General features: G+C 44.1%; 1 pseudogene; it reads right to left on the bottom strand.

Moving 5' to 3' along the window:
• Positions 1-932: 932 nt before the first annotated feature.
• LOC147250638 (E3 SUMO-protein ligase ZBED1-like) lies at positions 933-5,159 on the bottom strand (annotated as a pseudogene).
• Between the last annotated feature and the right edge of the window lie 1,636 nt (positions 5,160-6,795).

Here is a 6,795-nt window from a genome sequence, read left to right as displayed (position 1 = left end):
ACACAAACAAACACACACACACACGCACTGGTAGAAATGTGTGGCGATGAATGAATGAATGGTGACATCATCTAGAGGATTATTGGACAGTGGAATGGTGATGTGGGTGAGGTGGAGCAGTGGTCAGCACTGTGGCCTCACAGCAAGAAGGTTCCAGGTTTGAGCCCCAGCTGCAGCACGGGGTCTTTCTGTGTGAGTCTCCATGTTCTCCCTGTTCCTGCTGGGTTCTCTCTGGTACTCCAGCTTCCTCCACAGTCCAAAGACATCAAGAGGGACCAGGTTAATCCAGACTCTAAATTGACCGTAGGTGTGGCTGGGAGAGCCAATGGTTGTCTGTCTCTATGTGTTGGCCCTGCCATGGACTGGTGACCTGTCCAGGGTGAAGGCTGCTGGGATAGGCTCCACCCCCCCCCCCCCCCCCTTAACAGGATAAGCAGAAGGAAATGGATGGAATGGTGATGTAAGGATTTGCAACCTTTGGCAGGAAAGAGTTGTGTTTGTACAGGTTAATGGACTTTTAATCAGCTTCTCAAAAGTTAAATGTCAATCCAAGAAATCAAGTCAAGAACAGCTGCTGCTTTTCTCTTAGCTACTTAGCTTGTTTAGTTCATGTTCACCTTGGAAAAAATGTTAATTAATCTTTGTAGCTTTGTGTTTCATCACCCTTAAATGGTACAATCAATGCTACAAAGCTAGATGGGAACCATGGGGGGTTCCAATTCATCATGGAATGCGATGAAGTCACGTTTCAATCCATCAAGTGTCATGAACTTGGTCACAGAAAGGCAGGACTCAAATGCACGACTAAGATCGGTGGGATCAGACAAGCAGGGTTTATTTTCAGGCAGAGGTCAGTACACAGGTGAGCAATCAAACCAGGCAGAGGAATCCAAAATGGGAGGCAAAAGGCGAGGTCAAAAAACAAGCAAGGTTCAGATATTGACAAGGCCGTGGGTGAGGGTCTGGCTCTGACTCTGGCTGTGGCTGCGGCAAGGCGTGTTGGAACGTGAGTCAGGAACATCAATGACCTGGCGACAAGACAAGACACAAAAGGGGAAAATAAGCAGTGCTAATGGGGGGGTGATTAGACACAGGTGCAGGAAACACAATCAGGAATCAGGTGCACACAGACAGGGAGGGGGCAGGGCAGACAGGAACCTGGAACAGAGACAGAGGTAAGTGATCACAAAATAAAACAGGAAGACAAGACATGAAACGTGAGGGAAGCAATAAAACACTTCACAGACAGAGGGACATGACATCAAGGCAGAACTGTGAGTTGAAAGCTTAACAGAATTTTGGGTAAAATATATGAACCCCTTTTCCAAACAGATTCATAACGTCCCCGCCATCCTAACGACTACAAAAATACCCAAACTTTGCCATGCTAACTATCTCTCAGACTACAAAAATACCTCAACCCTGCCATGCTAACTATTGGTTGGACAACAAAAATAGCTCATCCCTGCCATGCTAACTATTTGTTGGACTACAAAAATACCTTATCCCTGCCATGCTAACTATTTGTTGGACTACAAAAATACCTCAACCCTGCCATGCTAACTATTGGTTGGACAACAAAAATAGCTCATCCCTGCCATGCTAACTATTTGTTGGACTACAAAAATACCTTATTCCTGCCATGCTAACTATTTGTTGGACAACAAAAATAGCTCATCTATGCCATGCTAACTATTTGTTGGACTACAAAAATACCTTATCCCTGCCATGCTAACTATTTGTTGGACTACAAAAATACCTTATCCCTGCCATGCTAACTATTTGTTGGAATACAAAAATACCTCAACCCTGCCATGCTAACTATTTGTTGGAATACAAAAATACCTTATCCCTGCCAAGCTAACTATTTGTTGGAATACAAAAATAGCTCATCCCTGCCAAGCTAACTATTGGTTGGACAACAAAAATAGCTCATCCCTGCCACACAGTCATGTAACAATACCATTCTGTAACTCCAGTAGTCTCAGGGTCAAGGTCAAGGTCAAGTTCAAGGAAGCACTGTCAAGCAAGGTGCAGTGCAACATCACAAACAGGCCCAGAACACCAAGTTCCCAAATACAAACCGAGACCACGTCTCCATGTGTGGAATCAACAGATTCTATTGGCTGAGGGGTCGTGAGGGGATTTCCAAGCAGTAAGTGCAATGGTTGCAGTATCTGGACTGTGAATTTCCTGACCAGTGCTGTCAGTGCTCGAAAAGTTGCACAAATTAAGTTAGAAATGCTCTCTTTTACATGTTATAAATCTGATTTATTGGTTATCAGTTTGTATTTTGAGAGGATGGGTCGGGGACTGGCTCTAGAACCAGACTTTGGTCCACCTATTAAAGACTTCGGTCCGTTTTATTCTTCCTACCTTTCATGACTGCGAGAGAGCGGATCACACCAAATGAGACATGTGGCAACAGAATTCTCAAATAATCTGTTTCATGATTCAGTTACTAAAATATTCAGTTTAAAGTGGTGAAGCAACTTTTCCCAGCTAAAAATGAGTCACCACTGATCTCCCACAGACGGTAGGTAGCAAGCGTATCATCAGACACTTGACCAGCAAGCGTTCAGCTCACACAGCAAAACCAGTACAGGCTCCCACTGAGTTCTCACTAGATTCTACGTGCGTTTATCAACCACACTCATATTAGACACGTGTGTATAAAAAGGGATATTTGTTTCTCTTGACTACGGTGCGTTGACCCCAAATGTCTGGAGAGGAAGTGCAGTGCTGAGTTTGATGTTTAACTGATGTGCATTTTTTTTTCCTATTTTGGCTGAAAGTATTTTTTTTCTGTTATGCACTGCCTGAAGAGGTGACGGGGAGGGGCTTGTAGTGGTAACAATAGTAGTTCCATGAAGATCCATAATAGTGTGTGTGTTTGCGTGTGTGTGTGTGTGTGTGTGTGTGTGTGTGTGTGTGTGTGTGTGTGTGTAGGTATATGCTGAGAAAGTAATCATATATCACTCAAATTACACATACATATACTACGGCTGTCAAACAATTAAAATTTTTAATCAGATTAATCACAGTTTAAAAATGAATTAATCACGATTAATCACAAGTCAAACTATGTTCAAAATATGCCATGTTTTTCTGTATCTTGTTGAGGGAATGGAATGGAAGTGACACAAGGCGAATATATACATTTAACGTACATCATATGTACTGCATGTCTATTTTCATTACAAACAAATCCCCAATGGATGATGTTAAAGTTGTTTGTTTTTTTCGTTGTATTTTTTTTAACAGTGTGGTATCCACTGGTAATTACAAGAACATTTTTCTTTCTGCAATAGACAACATGGTCGTCTTTTTTTTCTCATCAAAGCAATGCCACATGAACTCTTAAACCAACACATGAACTCTTTCTTTCTGCAACAGACAACACAGTAGTTGCAGTCTTCTTCTCTTGTCAAACCAAATGGCCTGCACATTTACATGTGGCCCTCTTCTCGACTCATCCTTAAGCCAGTAGCTGAGGCAAACCAACTTGTCTACATTTTCTGAGCTAAGCTGACCGCTTCTTGCTCACGATGTGACCTGCAGCTGAGACGAGTCTTTCACATGGAACTGTGGATGCAGGAGTGGCTAGATATTTGCAAGCCAGTGGGGCTGGCTTGTCATGGGCTCCTGCATGAGATGACCACCACTACAAGGGACAGTCCTCCATACTTGTGGTGGGCTCTGCTCTGTACCTGTGTATGACTCTGTCAGGCTGTACTTCTTCATCAGATTCAGAATCTGAGCCCATCTGTAGAGGATGGATCCAGTGCTTTGGTGTGTTCTTGGCGAGAGGCTAGGTTTTCCTTGAATTTTGTCTTGAATTTCACCACATATGCTGGGTCCTCTTCAGTGACTTCCATCACACGATACAAGTGGCAGAGGGCAGGTAGTACCACAGAGCAAGAGACGGAGGCCTCCCCACCAAGGATCTCAGTTATATACCTGCAATGGGGGGGGCACACATGCACACAGAGTGAGAGAGAAGGAAAGACAAATTACTATAACACAAGTTGTTACATCAATAGTAGATTGACGATCAAAATTCATTTGATTAATTTAATTTCAGCCTACAATGAATGGTCACGTTATATGATGGCAGATTTAGCCTCCCTGCAGGGTTCTAGAAGGGTCTCCAAATTCTGGATTTTGTCCCATTGTGGTGGCGTCAACATAACCAGCTCATGCTGCTGTTTGTCCAGGGTGGCTTTTATTGCTGCTTGATTGCGGATCACGCGCTTGACCATTTCCAACGTGGAATTCCAGCGTGTTGGAACATCCTGGACCAGTGGCTCCTGCGTTTGCATTCGGGACTTTTGCTCTTCATTCAGCTCCACTGAGTTTGCTGGGCTCTGCTTAACTGCCAACACACTGACAAATCCGCTGTCGGCGAAACTCACAGTGATGCTTCTCTGTAAGATGCATGTAATACAGGGCATGTGATTATATGGTAGAACACGAGCCGCCGCAATCATATTGCGTGCGCTGTCCATCTCTATGGTTGTAACTTTTCCGTCAATTTCCCATGTGCATGCTACAGTTAGGAAGTGCTCTGCACATGCCTCCGCAAAGTGACGTTCTTCAGTTTTCATCATAGTTAGAGTGAAAGACACCAGTTCCCGTGCGTCAGTGATGTGCAGTCCCTCCCAGGTAGTTGTTGTTATTGACTGAGGTCCAGGGGTCTCCTATCAGGGCGGCACATTCCGTTTCAGCTGAAACCGCTTCTTTTTTCTTTTTCTCGGTTTCAGAGAGTTTGTGGATTTTCGTCATTATTGTGCTTCTTGCTGGTGGCTTGTAGGATGGGTCGAGGGTCGCTACTTTCATAACATCAGTAAAGCCCTTGTCTTCAAAGATGGTAATCGGTCTACAGTCCTTAGCAATCCTAGCGGCAATTGTGTTGTTTTATTTATCCGACGTGGACTTGCTCAATTCAGGGTGGTCTGACGCAAGCTAGGTGTTGCACTAGAAGCCCCAGCAAATGCATGCTTGGCGCTCAGATGGTACTTTAAGCTTGAACAGCTCCGGTGAAACTGAAACTCCTTCTTGCAGTGTGTGCAAATTACTTTTTGTTTGTTTATTATTCCATCTCTATTCTTTTTAAACTCAAATTCCCCATCCAGAGGGCCAAACTGTTCTTGCTCCATGTTGGAATTATGGGATGTATGGGAGTGATCATTCCGCGCATTGCGTCAAATAGTTTAACTACATTTTTTTTTTTAATTACAGCAGTTAACGCGGTAATTTTGACAGCCCTAACATTTACACAATGAGGTGCACGGCAGCACATTCACTGCTATTAGACTGTTAATTACCAGCGAGCCGGTCTGGAAGCCCCTGCAGCCCAGCCACAGCATTTACTATGTTAATGAGACAAATGGATTCTATTTAACTGCTGCTTCATTTGCATGTTGTTGCCTGATTGAGGGGGATGATCGTTTTACACGTGTTCCACCATTTTATTGCTCATATTTGTGTGGTCAAAGACACTCGTCTTCTTCTGAGAGAGCTGAACTTGTGTGAGGGACTTTTCTATTTTTTTTTTACCAGTTCATTTAGCTGTAGGGGTTTTCTGGCTCAAAGCCAAGGGTGGGACACCCCACAACTGCTGCGATCACTTGAAACGCGCCTGCACATCACCTAGAGTGGAATGAGGCTTTAAGTTTGATTTTGACACTGGTGGGGACATGAAAGCGCTCCTCGGGGCTCTGACAATATTTTGCATTTATGCCAGCAATTTCACTTCATCTAGAGCTGAAAGAACAAGCAAACCATCAGACCAGGAAAAGCAGCTATTCAGGGATTGGCATGAGGATCAGGTTTCTGGACTAGTTTTGAGGGCTTGGTACAAAAAGGCATAGATGGCATCTTGGCCAAAAATTTTATGTATCATTTTAAGGTGTTGATGAGCTTGTTCAAATAATAAAAGGCGCAGTCACTATGTTTTATCTTATTGTGTTGGTTAACATGTAATAGATTGTTGGTTCTTCAAAATTGCTTGAACCCCATCCCCTATAAACGCCACGCCATTACCAAGGTTAAAATGGCATCTAAGGGGCGGAAACATCAGAGCTGATCAATCCTCGTCTAAGGGCAGCAAACGGGAACTCTTAGGTTAGGGTTTGTTGCTCGCCGGCCGCTCGACACTCAGTTCCGTCTGTTTGTGTGTCTCCGCATCCATGTGATTATTTGCATTGGAGCACTGGTCTGGGACCAGCTATTTCTCCCCTGCATTGTCTCAACAGTTCAGCCTTGGGAGGAACATCTGATTGCAGATCAGTTTTTGTACTCAAGGCACCACTGAATGTAAAATTGAAGGACTACACACTGATGGACAGCGGTAATGTCCACCAGGGCGATGCAGCCATGCAACAGGCTAGAAGAGTTCATTCCCATTTTTCTTGCACTAAAGTGGCACCAAACTGTGGGGTGTTGTTTTTCTTTTCCTCTGACTTTTACCTCTTATATGCTGTACAATTTGGAAAACCACGAATTTACTCAATCAGACAGAAGCCGAACAGCCATGTGCTCATATTCTTTGGGGTTGAATGCTGTTAAAGATTTTTAGTGTCTCTGGTGGTGAAGACAGAAAGGTAGGGGAGCTGGATCCAGTGTGAGGGGGGAGACCTGTCGTCCTGTAGCTACTTCCCGCGCCGGACCAGCTGGTGCAACACTGTCCGTCGCTTAGCTGCTTTGCGGGAGCATCGCTCCTACCTACATCCACACTGCTCTGTTCTCGCAATGTTTTACTACAATTTGGCAGTTTATTAGATACAGATGGTA

This window comes from Aulostomus chinensis, chromosome 13 (genome assembly GCF_037954235.1).
Source record: "Aulostomus chinensis isolate RoL2024-O1b breed Wild chromosome 13, RoL_Achi_v1.0, whole genome shotgun sequence".
In the NCBI taxonomy this organism is placed as follows: Eukaryota; Metazoa; Chordata; class Actinopteri; order Syngnathiformes; family Aulostomidae; genus Aulostomus; species Aulostomus chinensis.
This window is presented reverse-complemented; position numbering and strand designations above follow the sequence as displayed.